Raw genomic sequence first — 16,525 nt, 5'->3', positions numbered from 1 at the left:
CCCACAGGTGATGATGTAAACCAATTAGATAACTTTATGCAGAACAGTAGAGGCGTGTCACGGTTATTATGATCTTCATGCGAGCACATGCACATTTTGATGCTAATCATATGCAAAAAAAAAACTGCTTTAATTAATCACGTTTAGTAGAGTGGTACAAAGTCGTCGCCTGGAGCTACATCCTAGACCCTGAAGTGGAGGGTGTTCACCCTCTCTCTCACACACACACACACAGATCCTATCACCAGCTGTGATCCTGTCATGCACCAGGAAACGTTTGCCGTGTTTACTGGAATCACGCACGTAAAACTCGCCGTCTAATTTCTGGAGACCATCCAACGCACCACCTGTGAGTCCCACCCCGCGGCTCCAGGAGGCCTCATCAGATCGCACAGGCCTTGTCAATAATTGAGCACTCACAAATCTTTCATGAGGCAGTCGCCGGCGTGAGGCGCGGCGAATCGTCACGCTGCACCTCTTTCACCGCCTTCAGACTCATGTCCTGCTTTCGCTTTCTCAACACTGCCATTTGTTTTTCTCTGTCTCGTCACTTAATAAGACACCGTGCCTGACAGAGCCATTGACAGAGGGAGATGTAGTGATCGGCGCCGGAGTGAGCGGCTAACCTGGGTTTGAACTCCGGGAGGAAAGTGCGGTTGCCGTGCAACGTTGATCGAGAGAGATTTGAGTCTAATGCTGTGAGCTGTGGCTCAAGTAGTGTGTGTGTGTGTGTGTGAGAGAGAGAGAGAGAGAGAGAGTAGTGGAGAATGATAGGAAGGGTGAGGAGACGAGTAGAGGAGACATATGTCTACTCGGAGAAGTCAGCTTCTACACTTGGATGCATCTGGCTGTGATGGTAATAGGTATAGTCAGGAATCTGAGGCAGACACTGGTAAAGATTCAGTCAAACGGGGAGGAAGGGGGACTTACATCCCGCCTCTTCCATTTTTTTTTTTCAGCTGTAGTTTTATTTGACATTCACACTGTCTTCTTTCCCTGCTGTTATTCCTCTTTTCATGCCTCGGATATCTCAGTCTTCATGTCACTTATTTCTACCTATTCTTCCGCCCCCCCAGCCCCCCACCCCCATTCCCCTAATCCTTCATTGCTTGGCTTTGTCTGTTGCTTTTATATATCTTTACTTCATAATAATCCTGCAGACATGATGCAGCTCGTTGTTTATTATTTTTGTCATTCCTTTCTGGGAGTTTTTTTATTTTGCAATTATTTCAGTAAGTAGTGTGTGATTTAACACCAACTGCTGCGCCACATGTCAAGGTGTTCCCTAAGAAAGACAGTCGTCGGAAAGATGTGATGAGACTAAAAACTGACAACATTAGAAAGTGGTTAAAATAATCATGTGTTCTTTGTCCTTCCAGACAACTAACCCACAAATTATATGGATCTCTTTTGTAATTGTGGGAGGTGTGTCTCATGTTGTGTGTGTGTGTGTGTGTGTGAGAGAGAGAGAGAGAGAGAGAGAGTAGTGGAGAATGATAGGAAGGGTGAGGAGACGAGTAGAGGAGACATATGTCTACTCGGAGAAGTCAGCTTCTACACTTGGATGCATCTGGCTGTGATGGTAATAGGTATAGTCAGAAATCTGAGGCAGACACTGGTAAAGATTCAGTCAAACTGGGAGGAAGGGGGACTTACATCCCGCCTCTTCCATTTTTTTTTTTCAGCTGTAGTTTTATTTGACATTCACACTGTCTTCTTTCCCTGCTGTTATTCCTCTTTTCATGCCTCGGATATCTCAGTCTTCATGTCACTTATTTCTACCTATTCTTCCGCCCCCCCAGCCCCCCACCCCCATTCCCCTAATCCTTCATTGCTTGGCTTTGTCTGTTGCTTTTATATATCTTTACTTCATAATAATCCTGCAGACATGATGCAGCTCGTTGTTTATTATTTTTGTCATTCCTTTCTGGGAGTTTTTTTATTTTGCAATTATTTCAGTAAGTAGTGTGTGATTTAACACCAACTGCTGCGCCACATGTCAAGGTGTTCCCTAAGAAAGACAGTCGTCGGAAAGATGTGATGAGACTAAAAACTGACAACATTAGAAAGTGGTTAAAATAATCATGTGTTCTTTGTCCTTCCAGACAACTAACCCACAAATTATATGGATCTCTTTTCAGATAACCTTATTTATCGAGGTGTTGCGTTACTGGACTAATTATCTGTTCTGTACTGACAACAGTGTAGTCCAGGGGCCACATACAGCCTGATTAGATGTCAAGTGGGCCAGACCAGTACAATCATAACATAATTACCTATAATTAACATTAGGTCCATGTTTTTCCTCCTTTATTTTCATGCAAATAGGTTCATGTTTATTAGAGAAAATCTTCATAATTTAATATTTGACAATACCATTTGACAAAACATCACAAATATGAAGTTTGTGGGTTTCAAAATTCATCAAGTGGCCCAGATTAAACCTCCAAGTGGGCCAGGGTCGACACCACGAAGAGTCGGTGGATCTTACTCATTATTGTGCATGTGGACGGTGGCTTAATTAACACATCAAGAGTTGCTTTTGAAATGTCGTTGAAGCCTTTGTCCTCAACAATGCTAATCAGTCCTCGGCCCCTCGCAATCCACTGACCATTGTGTCAGTTGGTTTGTCAGCTGTAGACTGATTGACTGCCATGTGCTCAGTGAGTGATTTGCTCTGACACAAGCCGTGACATTTGACCTGAAGTGAAAGTCTCAACAAATGCATGCTGGGTGTTGATTTTCAAGCACACACACACACACATACGTGCCTAACTGGTAGAAAAACAAGCATAATGAAGGTGATTGTACTCACTGTTTGCTCAATATATAAAATATACAGTATACATTTTCTTCTTATAGGTCATGTCATAACATGAAGTCCATTTGTACATTGTTTTCCTGTTGCTGGTCCCGGTGCGGTTCACCTCCAGTTCTGCTGTCAGATGGTTAAAACCTTTCCTTATACATTGTTTATGAGTTTGCTGAATGTAAATGTATAAAAGCTTCTGGGGGGTAAAATGTCCTGTTGTTCTAATGTGAAGGACCATTTTCCGGGCAGAACTTTGAATTCATCATAGTTGAAAAAGCACAGATGGGAGAGGGAATATTATTTACAGCGCTGCTCGATCAAGTGTCCCAGAGAGTCTGTCCGGTGAGTCAGCACACAGAAACCCAAACCCTGGAGCTTGCTCAGAGAAATGAAGTATGGCCATAATTTTTTTACACCTGAGCTTTTCCTGCTCTGTCAAACTGTCGGCTGTGAAAAATGTCTTCTGCAACTTCAATCTTGACGTAAACATAAAAATTCAAGAATGATGTCACATCCACCCAAGAAATCCTTAATGCCAACACGGCAGACAAGGGTGTGTTGAAGGTGACTGCAAAGTTTCTAAACTTTTCATTAAAACCTGGAGTTTATTAAACACTGCCGCCTATTTCGATTTTATATTTAATGAAACTGTATTGATTGTTTAATTAATATTTTCACACATTAAACACAAGGTCACACAAACAAATACTTGGCAGAGGTGTCAAACATTTGGGCCAAAACTGGCCACCTCTGGTGTTCAATCTGGGCCTGCTTGTTGAATTTTGAAAAATAAAAAAAAAACACAAACACCTCATGTTCAGGATATTTTTTCTATTATTTATTCATTACATATAGATAAATATGCAACTGTTCACAGCCTGAGCAGATGGGATTCCAGTCGCCACCAGCAGAAATACAGTATCTTCCTACCGTCAAATATGAAGGCTAATTAAAAAGCTGCACTTTTAAACACATACTAAAATCAGTGTGATATCTACAGAGAATTTTAATACTAATTCAAATGTACCAATTTGGAATCCACAACCAACACACTGATTTTTTTAAGTTTAAGTTTCAGTGGCCCACCAGACTGGAAAATTACACCAGGACAGATGTTATTTCCTAAGTTTAAAAAAAAAAATCTTTCACTTTAACTGTATTTGGTTTAATGTTGTTGCAAACAGCAGCAATCCCAAGGGGTAAACATAGCTACCATAAAGCAGGGTTGCTTTACAGCCCTTTGGCCACCTGAGGGTAACTGCCCTGGTTTTTTTTTATCTCCATGGCCTCTGACTGAGCCACAATGTAAAATTACAACAGCACATATCTTTATTTTTGTGTGCATTTAATAAATAGGACCCTGCAGTAGAATTGTGGCAGAATACAGCCACAGGCTGGGATTGAATGGGTAACAATGAATCGTCTTAGAGGGATCCCCCTTCACCCCCCTCCCTCCCTTCTTCCCCGTTGTAAATTTTCAATTACAACTCAACTCAATATCATTTTCATTCTTTCAGCATACAGAATGTGAAAATTGACAGCCCTTTAGATAAAAAGTGACAGTTCTTTTCAGTAGATCTCTAAATCTTCTGAGGCTGTCCCTGCTTGAGATTTTGAGTTTTTTCAGCCAAAGGTGTCGCTCAGGTGGTGCTATTATTCCATAAGCATGGTATCACTCCCCATTCACACCTCTAACCTTGTGACTTTACATTACGCCCCCCTTAGAATAGGGAGTGGTCCACCACACCGCCTAAAAAAAAAAACCCTACTCTCTCCAGTTGCCCTCAATGGAACTTTTTGGATAACATGACCAAGAATACACGTCTTTTTTTCTCTTTGGACACTTTTGCCAAGCCACTTCAATTCCAAAAACATAACAAGGTCTTTTAGTGACTGTTTGTAAACAACTATCCCGACCCATTAAATTCATAAAGACATTCACTGTACCTCAATAAAAGTTGCATATTTGTCACAAAGTAGTTTTTATACATCTCATAAAATGTTGGAAAAGTGGACGTCGATAAGACCAGATGGACTGGTCACTCAGCTGAATATAAATAGTGTACCTTAATCAACTTTGTAGAAATGCATAAAAATTGATTTGTTTGTTCCAATCGATGCACTTTGAGAATCTGCCAAAGTGGAACAGGACTGAGGCGAATCAATCCGCTGAGCTGTGTGGAATACCAGAGCAGGCTGTGTGGTCACGCTGACAGATGAATGCCACCACCTCCAGCTGGAGTTTAATTCACTCAAAGTCAAATGAGACCCTTTGACAACAGCGGCCGACAGTGAGCCAACACCTTTATCTGGGACGGCAATTTGACACAGCCGTTGAACATGGATGAATCCGCTCATATGTGCAGACAAAGCATTTTCGTGTAAAACTTGCATGTAGTTAAGCCCCAAAGAAAATTATTTAGTATAACGTTATGGACCTTTATTTTCAGTTTAATAAATGTGATGGCTTGTTATAGGAAGTCAGTTGAAATATGTCTGATGTTTAACATAGTCTTTTGACTACGTTTTAACAAAGTCTGTGTCCCAGTTCAATCAGTGGAAGTGTTTTTAACTCGAGTTGACGATGATATTAGATTAGGATGTAGTGGTTTACTGGAAAATATTATTAAAAATATATTATTTATTCCTATTTATTCAACATATATTTGATTATTTTATAAAAATATATATTATTATTAGTATTCAACATATATTTGATTATTTTATACAAATATATATTATTATTAGTAGTATTATTCTATTCAATAATGTATACTGTACATTCAGTAGACCCACAAATTATTATAAGTATAAATAAGGTCATAAGCATCAACAAAGAAGTTCCTTTTTAATGACATTATTTAAGTCAGTAATTGGCTGCTGTTTGGTACATTACAATGCATTTGTGACTTGTGAACTTACTTAATAATAATAACCTTTAATATACTGTGATTTTTGCCAGATATATAATGTAATCTCCATGTAAATTAAATTAATTGTAAACAATTATGTTACATAAACAAAATGAATGATTCTAGACAATAGAATTCAATGGCAATATTTGATAAACAAATAATCATATACAGTGTTTTTAATATGCAGTAATTTCCGCACTATTGAGCGCTATCATTTAAAAAAGCATTTCCCCGAAGAGTGCCTATAACACGGAGCTAACACGTAGTTGGAATGCACAGGGGAGACTTAGTGATCTGCTCGGGGGCCGAAGCTAACGTTAGCTCCGGGGCTAACTCCCTCCACTTCGTGCTCGTCCGCAGCAGAGGTAAACAGAAACAGGAAGGTTGGGGTCTTTATAGTCAGCCGAGCACAAGAGTACGAAAACAGTGTTTTAACAGCTCGACTTTAATTAACTCACGCTTAAATATGACAGTCTCAAACTGCTACCAAATTTCGCTATCGTTCTCTCTCGCGCGCCCCACAAGCTCATATACGCACATAGCCATTCACAGACAGACATAAGCTACTAGTGTAACACACAGTGGCCTACAAGAAAAGCCTTCGTTAGCCCGTAAAAATCCATAAATAAGCTTCATATACTGACGGTAAACTGCTTTACCTTTTGAAACCTTTGAAAACATAAACACATTATTTATTTTTTAATTTTATTTCAGCACATTGCAGTAAAACCACTGTGCAGCAAGTTGGTTGATGCCATGAAATGAAAAGGCTAAACAAATTAAATTAGAATGATTCTACTCAGGAACTTACTTTTTTACTTACTTTTTTCTTCTTACTTTCACTAAAAAGCTGCTAAGAGGAGAGTTGATATTCATGCTGCTAAGGACAAATTAGTTAAAAAAAACAAACAAGAAATGAGGCGCTGGCCTCGTTTAATAACTGACGGTGCAGCAGCCATGACCTGTCATCATTCCAAAATGCAATTCCTTCTGTCAAGAAACACGGAGCTTCTGTCTTTCTCCTCTGACCTGTCAATACTTGTTTGTCCACAGGTTGCGTCAGTACAAGGGATGGGATTTGACCATGGCATGAAACCTGTTGTTGAGGTCAACTGAACACAACTGAACATGGAACCACAATGATGCAGAGAGGCACACTCATCTTTCACTTCAGAACTTCAAAAAGAAACGGACCAACTGAACCTGCAGCAACAAGGTAAGCATAGAAAAAAAGTACATAGATACTGTATAGCGACATCATGTCCAAACCTGAGCTCATGTCATGTCACTTTTACGGCTATACCCTTCAAGGGCATGGACATAAGTGAAATATCAGGACAGATGGCTGAATTGTTGATTCTGTGGAGATAAGAGGTCATAAAACACCAAAAATAATGTCTACCCTAAATCTCAACAGCATTTATTGGATGTGGCAGTGCCAGAAATGTGTTTTATCTCTGAGGTGAACAGAAAGTCTTTCCAGCATGCTTTGATTCTTTATGGGTTGTTTTTTTTACACAACGTGTGTGTGTTTATGTGTGTATGTGTGTGTGTTTTTATATTTTTCACACATCTGACAAACCTATCAAAGGTGAAAACAAGTTGGGTAAATGAATAACCTTCAACATTGGCGGCTCAAGACCCTGCTGAGAGAGAAGGAAAATAAAAAAATGAAGCCGTTTTTAATGGATAAAAGAGTGGACGTCAGTGTAAATGTCAATGCCTTACCTTGATCATGTAATGAGTTGGTGACCCGTCGCCTAATACCCTGGCTCTTCCTGTCAACTGGAATTGGCTTCAGCTCTGCTCAGGCCTTTACAGGGCAAGCAGCTTCAGATGGGAGAAAGGCTGTTCAGTTTTTTTTAATTGGTCAGGTTGATCTTCTTCTCCAGAGGGCAATCAGACTTTCTTCGTTTTCATGAAGATGTGCAGGTGAACGACCGGTGTTGTCAACATTACTTTGTGGTTGATTTAAAAACACGAACCATATGTCAGTTTTACTGTGTGAAATATGTGTATTAAAATGCTCATGTACTTGTAGAGGCCAATAAGAAGAGTTCGTGCATCTTGGTCGTGTGTGAGGGGAAAATGAAACACGAGTTGTAGTTAAAGAGACGGTCCATATATGTTCCTTCCCTTACTGAGCTAGTGAACTGTGGGTCATGACTGGAAGAATGTAATCTAGAATAAAAGCTGCTGAGATGATTCTTCACCCTGTGGTGGCAGACAGAGAATTAGGGTGAAGAGCTTAGACATCTGGGAGCAGCTCATACTCGACCCTTTGCTCCTCCACCTTGAATCAAGACAGTACATGAATCTGGTTAGGATGTCTCCCATGGTAGATGGGTGGGACCCCCAGGCTCACCTACATCTTCTGGCTGGGTTGAGAACACCTAGGGATTCATATCCCTTTACTTTTTTCATTTAAAAATAATCTCTCATTGTTTCAAAACAACAGGTCATTCAGATTCTTTGATACTAACAGAATAAAAAAGATGATGTATTTTTAAAAATGTAATGATCCTTCAGTGATGGTGCAGTATTACAGGTCCGTAGTAAAGGCTGATACCGGCCGACCGGTCCTTGGTACAAAAAAGTTGTAGATCAGCTTTTCATTTTTGTCCATTCCCATTATGTTAATTGCATTCATTACAGATGTTGTTGATGCTGGAATGTCCTCAATAGTTTATTCAAACATAAATGTTTGAGTTCCCAGTCATATTACATTTCGGCAACTTCCTGGTTTCATTTCATGGCCATGGTCGACAAACACAGACTAATTTTATTTTATAATTTCCTCATTGCTTTGCGTATACAGCATTACCCTCGGAGCATTGAGATCGGTTATTATTCCTCGTTGTCCACTGTGACACTAGCGCATAAAAAATGTAATTATCTCGTCCAAACACATCACTGTTATTATTGTTTTCTATACAAAAGGTCTGGACTACCGAGTGGGAACAATAAGTCAGGTGTACTCGAAAAAAATTAACAGATTTTATCAGTACCACAGCACATGTAGCAGTAATTATTCATTTATTTAACACACCATACTGTAGCCTCGTGAGGGAAGCTCAGAACAAAAGCATAAAATCATAACCACAGAGTGATATCAGATAAAAAAGGTAGCTATTTTTTTCTCTTGGATAAGATTCAACAATGCGATTCAACAATGACAGAAGACACAGCTTAATTCAACTGAATTTAATTCAAATGAAATTCTATTGTCACCTTCATCTTTATTTGTCTGACATGACAATGACCTGACAGTAACCTATGGCAGTGGAGTTCTACAAAGACAATCATATTATCCATTAATAATATTAAATTCTATATAAAGATTAAGATAAGAAAAAGAACAGTGGCTGCTCGGTTTGTTTGTTTTTACTTTGGATTTGCAAAGCTTTTCTTTATTTATGGGTATCCAATAAGCTTTTTAGCACTGAAAGAGAAACATTTCGAAAGAGCTACTGTGTTGTTTGTTGTTGGATACAGACTTCCTGAACAATGTAATTGTTATTGTTATTTCAGGGACATACAATAGTAGACACTCTTCTTCTTACCATCATAATTGAATATCATTGAAAGTGTAAATGATTCAAAAAGCACGGCAACCGTGTAATTGTTGAATTATCGTGGAATCGTGGAATTATGAATATGGGAAAAGTCAAGAAAAATATCCAAAGTATAACCTGAAACGTTGCTTGTTAGGGTCTATAGAGTTTAGTCTCTGCTGTATGTCCTAGCTTGTATGCAGCGTAGCTTGCAGAACTTATGTCAGTCCCTTGTCCACAATAACATTAATTCGTATATAGTTCCTCAGTTCATTTGACAGTTGTGTTAGTTAGCTTGTCAGTTGTACATTTAGTTACTGCACTAACTGAGGCTGGTCTGATAAACTAAGCTGCTGATTGGAAGTCAAAACCCCAACTAATGCCTGCTGTGAATTGAAATATTAATTTAAGCTAGAGGTGCCTCAGAGAAACACCATTAATCGCAACTGCCTTTAACCTTTTATTTGAATCAGAATAACTATTTTCTGCAATTAACGCGTTAATTTGACAGCCCTGGTTTTTACCTAATAGCAGTTATATATACAAAAAGAACTGACACAAAAAACCCCAATTAGGGAAAGGAAGTGATGGTGAATCTTGAATTTTAATCATAGCAAAAAGTAACTTTTTGTAAAAACCTCATCTTCTGGCAGAGTCGGCCAACTCACCAGACATGTCCGAAATTATCAAACAATGTGTTTTCATTCACATGGCTGCTTCTGGATTACCTTGTGTGTGTCTCTCGGCAGGCCTATTAAAAACCTTCACAGTCATGGTCACTGCCTGACTAGCCCTGCATTCATAATGGTCATTAAGTCAGTGACCGAAAATGAATGGTGGAACAATCCCATTCGGGGAGATGTGAAATACCTTTTACCATGGGGGATATTGATAGTTGGCAATTTCACATCTCATTCACCAAAAGTGGGTTTATTGAATATGAGAGGAGACGGGAATTGCAAAAAGCTTTCTTTAAATTTCTCCTGCACAGAGAAGAGGCAGTTGTATCCTACAAATCTGTGTAATCCTCCTGCATTCCAGTCTGCCTAAGGTAGATCAATTAATTTTTCTTTTAAATTGACCTAAAAGTCAAGTTTTTCATTCAACACACAACCTCAAGACCATTCATATGAGGGAATCATTTATTTAATTTTTCTTTTTTTCAGAAAGACCTGCAGCAGTATTCTGTTGCTCATTTCTTATCTACAATGAAAAGAAATGTCTCTTTTTTTTAAAGGCACATTGTTTCTACCGTTAAAAACAGGGTTAGATAACAACACATAGTCCTCGGAATCCCTGCATGATCTTATCTAATCTATTCAAATGTAAGGCCCGGGGGCAACACTGGAGATTTTCAGCCCCATGAGAAGATATTACACCAGGCCCAGTACAGCCCTGCTGTATGTCAAGCCTGTGCACATAACACTGGTGAGACATGTTCATGTGGTTAGGCCATGTTAACCAATGGTGAAGGAAGATAGTCTTGGATTGGGTCTGTTTAGCAAGCTGTAAGTGACATGCAGTGACCAATCATATTCCCCATTTTGTTTCCTCTCTCTTTCTGCCCTAAATAAAAAAAATGACATTGTATTCCATAGAAGAATAATCAGACCTTTTTATCCTCCTGATAAATTATTACAGCTATTGAAATAAAGGATGTAACGAAAAGAGAATGATCTTAAAATTGCATCTGTCACAGCTGTGATGTAGTTCTACTGATTCAAATGCACATGCAAAATATTCAATAGAGAATAAAAAAGGCTAATTGCTAATTGACCCATTCATCCATGTTCACTTTGGTCTGCACAGTCTGTTCAGTATTTCCTGTGATATGATAGTCATCTGGTTCAGACTGCTATAGAAAAGCCACACCACCCAGACAATTCACTGACCTTTCCATCCTATTTCTCCCCATCAGGTAATATGGATTCTCATTAATAGTTCATGGCTCCTCCCTCACTCTGTTTGTTACATTGATTCAATCTTTCTTTTCTATTTTCTTTGGTGTTGTTCTTCAGCTACCAAGAACCCTAGAACTGTGCACCTATTTAGTCCACTGTCTTTCCATTAGCCTGGGTTGGAGTCCTTCTTTTATACTGTCTTTTTGTCTTCAGTGACATCTTTTAGGCTGTTTTTCTAGGCTATATTTCCACTAATACATCCTTGTTTATGTCAGGGATGTCCAACTCAATCATGCAAGGGCCCGAAAATTAGTTCTGGACCAAACAGAGTTAATATTGCATTACCTGCAGGTCACAAAATCCTTGTGTTATATTATGAAGTTTTGTGTTTCTGGTAGACAAATGCAACTGTACGCTTGGTTAGAATTGGATTTTAAAAAAGAAGGATTGTGGATTACTTGTCTTGCAAAGAATTCTACCACTGTGTTTTATCCATCTACAGTAGAAACCAAAAGTATACACTCTTTAGGATAAACATTTATCTTAAGACAACCGTACCCATAACAAGCTCTGGTGGGCCACATTCGGCCTGCGGGCCTTGAGTTTGACATATTATATAATTTGCCATCTCATTTATTTGTGACAATATCCAAATAGTCTTAAAGTCGGTAATAGGCAAATGTTAGAAAAATACCTTTAGGCATAAAAACTGACGATAGGACTCTGTGGTGTTGTTTTCAAGTACAAAGTAAATGATGTGTGGGCAGAATAACAAAGAGAAGAGGATATGAATTTGTTATTAGTGCTCAGCCTCCAGCATGAGCAATAATTGAAAAAGATGTTGTCATTACTGACAACACATTCCTACGTTTTTGTCCCAGCACAATCCTTTGACAGAATCATTTTAATATCTACATCCGCACCAACAAAACACATTTCCAACCATGGGAATTACTTTAAATCCAAAAGTAAGAGTGCATAGATCATTAAAGATTACACAATGACTCGTGGCTACTGGTAGATCATAAGCAATTTAAACAAGAAAAAATAAAATATGTCAATATTCTGTAGTATTGGACATATCGTGTAAGAATTTAATCAGTACCCAAACATAATGTGTATATGTTCAGTTAATAGTAAATATATGTTTAACATTTTCAATTTAGGTAGATCACTCAAGCCTGGTCAGCCTGGTCCCAAACCAAAATGCAATTTAATGCCATGTAAAATTATTAATTATTATATTACTTATGTATTAAATAATAAATATATTTCACAATACAAAATACAAAACTACTCTCTCTATGCCCCTCCCAAAGGAAACAGGTTTCGATCTTTGGGAAAATGGGCACATGCTCGTGTTTCGATGTTTGGCTGCCCTTTGCAATATTTCTGCAACCTTAATTTATCTCTTGAAGGATTTTGCTGAGCGTGCAATCTTTTTTTTATTTTATACTTTATTGCATCCATTTCCTCCCACCTGTATTAATTTACCAGTCTTAAAGTGTTGGAAATGAGGCAGCTGCACCGAGATTATGTGTATTAAATGCCTTGCTAAAGGGCATTTTGCTGACTTAAAAGTTTTGGTGAAATTTTGTTGATAATTTTAGCAAGAACATTTTTTTGGAAAGCTTTTTTTATCTTCTCCATTCTTCTGTCCCACCTTCTTTTTTCACCGTGACTTCACACCTACTAACGTGAAGCAGAACAAACATACCAAATGTTGAACACCTTTCTATTTCTTGAGATGATGACAAGTTAATTTGACCAAATACCTTGAGCTAAAGCTAATGTTCTAGCCATTTTGAATCTTCTAGACTTTAACTCCAGTGATGTTTAACACTCCTGTTGCAAGTAATATTTGCATTCTATTTGCTAAATTAATACAACCTTTGTTCTGTAATTCTTAGGTTGGCCATTAGTAGAAAATAAGTGGAGAAAATAAGTAAAGATTTGTTTTTAACAAGTTAGATTATTTTTAGACTTTCTTCATAGCTTTTATTGCTTAAAACAATTCAAATATCCATTTGAAGTCCAATGTCATTGGTTTATATTTTATACTCTAGGTCAAGTGTATACAAACGAGAATGATTCGAGGAGGTAAAATGAAATATTAGCCTTCCTCTTTCGCCTTGTTCTCAACTTCTAGCGTGGTCAGTTTTTGTCCCATCAGAACAGTAGCAGCGTTTGGGGTACTATTTTAATTGTACTTTATATTACTGGATGTGGTTATTGTTAAGAATTCACAGCAAGGTTGTCCATGCTCGGCAGAATTTATTATGATATCTGTGAGAAATCGTTACTCAAGGTATAATGGAAAATAAATTACATTAGTTAAGCTGTGGATTTCTATACACACCATTACCAAGGTCACAGCCTCTCCTTTTGTGTCCTGTAGTTAGATGTGATGCCATTATGACCATGAGGGCAAACAACTTGCTATTTGTTTTAAAACTGAAAATAAATAAATAAATAAATAAAATTGCACGTATGATGGGGGGAAAAAAAAGGTTATCAAAGACACCTTAGGATGTGCAAAGACACAGACAAGCCCCTCCCCAGAACCCCGTAGAACAGCTCAGATTTAACAATCTCCTCAATGACCACCTCCGTTATCAGTCAATCAATAAATTCTGGCCCTTGTTCAATTTGACAAGCATCTACATGGGGAGTTGGCAGTCCTGGCAGGTATATTATATTGACCACAGGAGATAACACTTAGCCTTTTTCAAAATTGCAGTAGAGATTGGGCTGATGAGGTTTAGGAATGGAACCAATCCCAAGTTCCGCTTAAGCAAGGGAGTGACAGAATGGAGAGATGAGATCCAGGAAGACTCTTCAGTATGTGTGGACAGACTGACATTAGTGTGTTTTAAATGGAAATTATGGTCTTGTTGTTTATTTACAGTGTATCCATTCATAAAAAAGAAAATACCTCATGTCAACACCAGAAAAGTAAGTTTACACAATAATTTCCACAAAATCAAGAATAAAATTATTTTCAATTCAGTTGCCAAAGTAGAGTGTATAATAAACAAAAGCTAGCTAGCCAGGAGTCGAACCTAGAATCTTCTGATCCGTAGTCAGACGCGTTATCCATTGCGCCACTAGCCCTGTTTTTAAGAAATAATGGAATGGGAATTTGTGACAAATTGCAAGTAAATAAGTCAAAAAAACTTAATAGATCTATAAGTCAATCAGCACAAAATCAAATAAGAAACTTCTTTACGAAATTGCCAAAAATAGAGAAATACATTTGTTTGCCGTGACCCGGATTCGAACCGGGGTTGCTGCGGCCACAACGCAGAGTACTAACCACTATACGATCACGGCCACTGAGAGTGCTGGTCTGTTCTGTGTTGTTGTACTGATGCTCAAGACTAGCAATTGCTGTAGTTTGACAGGGTAATTAAGTTTTTCTTGTAGTCCTGTGACCATCCATTTGCCAATTCTTTTTACTAATATTCCACAATATTTTCCACAAAATCAAGAATAAAATTATTTTCAATTCAGTTGCCAAAGTAGAGTGTATCAAAAACAAAAAAAAAAGCGAGCTAGCCAGGAGTCGAACCTAGAATCTTCTGATCCGTAGTCAGACGCGTTATCCATTGCGCCACTAGCCCTGTTTTTAAGAAATAATGGAACGGGAATTTGCGAAAAATTGCAAGTAAATAAGTCAAAAAAACTCCATAGATCTATAAGTCAATCAGCACAACATCAAATAAAGTTCTTCACGAAATTGCCAAAAATAGGGAAATACATTTGTTTGCCGTGACCCGGATTCGAACCGGGGTTGCTGCGGCCACAACACAGAGTACTAACCACTATACGATCACGGCCACTGAGAGTGCTGGTCTGTTCTGTGTTGTTGTACTGATGCTCAAGACTAGCAATTGCTGTAGTTTGACAGGGTAATTAAGTTTTTCTTGTAGTCCTGTGACCATCCATTTGCCAATTCTTTTTACTAATATTCCACAATATTTTCCACAAAATCAAGAATAAAATTATTTTCAATTCAGTTGCCAAAGTAGAGTGTATCAAAAACAAAAAAAAATGCGAGCTAGCCAGGAGTCGAACCTAGAATCTTCTGATCCGTAGTCAGACGCGTTATCCATTGCGCCACTAGCCCTGTTTTTAAGCAATAATGGAACGGGAATTTGTGAAAAACTGCAAGTAAATAAGTCAAAAAACTCACCAGAGAACTATAAGTCAATCAGCACAACATCAAATAAAGTTCTTCACGAAATTGCCAAAAATAGGGAAATACATTTGTTTGCCGTGACCCGGATTCGAACCGGGGTTGCTGCGGCCACAACGCAGAGTACTAACCACTATACGATCACGGCCACTGAGAGTGCTGGTCTGTTCTGTGTTGTTGTACTGATGCTCAAGACTAGCAATTGCTGTAGTTTGACAGGGTAATTAAGTTTTTCTTGTAGTCCTGTGACCATCCATTTGCCAATTCTTTTTACTAATATTCCACAATATTTTCCACAAAATCAAGAATAAAATTATTTTCAATTCAGTTGCCAAAGTAGAGTGTATAAAAAACGAAAAAGCGAGCTAGCCAGGAGTCGAACCTAGAATCTTCTGATCCGTAGTCAGACGCGTTATCCATTGCGCCACTAGCCCTGCTCTGTCTGCCATATTGTAACTTTAGCCCAAAATAAATGTAAATAAAATGCATTTACACCATCTATCTATCTACCATAACTATTACGTCAGAACCCCTTGTGTGCATTATGCTCTCTGTGATTGGTTTCCTTCTGTATTTCTATTTCTAAATTCCCTTTCCCTTCTATATTAAGTCCCTTTCTCTATTTCATTCACTTTCTTTATGTCTATCACCTTCAAATCTCTCAAACTCTCTCTCTATTCTACGCCGTTCTCTTTCTTTCTTGGTCCCTCCTCATCCCTTCCCTCTTATCTTGCTTATTTCTGACAGCAGAACATGACCTGCATTCATCCCAGCAGGGTTCAATCGATTGTAAGTTAATGAGTCACTTTGGCGTTGAACACGATTTGGTGTTTTTGTGCGCTTGCGTTGAACACACAACCGACAGTCGCAGCTTTGTTTACAATTGTGTATTCTAGTATCCACTACATATCCATTAGGCCAAGGGAAGGCAGTCTAATGTTGTGGGTTTTATTTACCGTCTCAGACTGTCAACATGGCCTAAGGTCTGTGGGGTCAAACGATTGCTCCGATGCCACTGATGATTCTATTTGTTAAAGTGTTGTCTTAAGACAATAAATAACGGACCTAATGTATAACACAAAGTAATGCCTTCATAAGTAGGAGAACATGTTATATTCATTTATGTTGTCAACTTTGATGCTATA

General features: G+C 38.3%; 7 non-coding genes across 7 annotated transcripts; all 7 read right to left on the bottom strand.

Annotated features, from left to right (window-relative positions):
- Window positions 1-14,223: 14,223 nt before the first annotated feature.
- Window positions 14,224-14,296, bottom strand: trnar-acg (transfer RNA arginine (anticodon ACG)). The gene has a single exon. It is a non-coding gene; the product is annotated as a tRNA-Arg (tRNA).
- A 147-nt stretch (window positions 14,297-14,443) lies between these two features.
- trnah-gug (transfer RNA histidin (anticodon GUG)) lies at window positions 14,444-14,515 on the bottom strand. Its single transcript has one exon. It is a non-coding gene; the product is annotated as a tRNA-His (tRNA).
- A 217-nt stretch (window positions 14,516-14,732) lies between these two features.
- On the bottom strand, window positions 14,733-14,805 carry trnar-acg (transfer RNA arginine (anticodon ACG)). The gene has a single exon. It is a non-coding gene; the product is annotated as a tRNA-Arg (tRNA).
- A 144-nt stretch (window positions 14,806-14,949) lies between these two features.
- trnah-gug (transfer RNA histidin (anticodon GUG)) lies at window positions 14,950-15,021 on the bottom strand. Its single transcript has one exon. It is a non-coding gene; the product is annotated as a tRNA-His (tRNA).
- A 217-nt stretch (window positions 15,022-15,238) lies between these two features.
- On the bottom strand, window positions 15,239-15,311 carry trnar-acg (transfer RNA arginine (anticodon ACG)). Its single transcript has one exon. It is a non-coding gene; the product is annotated as a tRNA-Arg (tRNA).
- A 145-nt stretch (window positions 15,312-15,456) lies between these two features.
- On the bottom strand, window positions 15,457-15,528 carry trnah-gug (transfer RNA histidin (anticodon GUG)). Its single transcript has one exon. It is a non-coding gene; the product is annotated as a tRNA-His (tRNA).
- Window positions 15,529-15,741: 213 nt separating this feature from the next.
- trnar-acg (transfer RNA arginine (anticodon ACG)) lies at window positions 15,742-15,814 on the bottom strand. The gene has a single exon. It is a non-coding gene; the product is annotated as a tRNA-Arg (tRNA).
- Between the last annotated feature and the right edge of the window lie 711 nt (window positions 15,815-16,525).

This window comes from Cynoglossus semilaevis, chromosome 19 (assembly GCF_000523025.1).
Source record: "Cynoglossus semilaevis isolate Cse_v1.0 chromosome 19, Cse_v1.0, whole genome shotgun sequence".
Taxonomy (NCBI): domain Eukaryota; kingdom Metazoa; phylum Chordata; class Actinopteri; order Pleuronectiformes; family Cynoglossidae; genus Cynoglossus; species Cynoglossus semilaevis.
The sequence above is the reverse complement of the archived record's forward strand: the minus strand, read 5'-3'. Positions and strand labels throughout refer to the sequence as shown.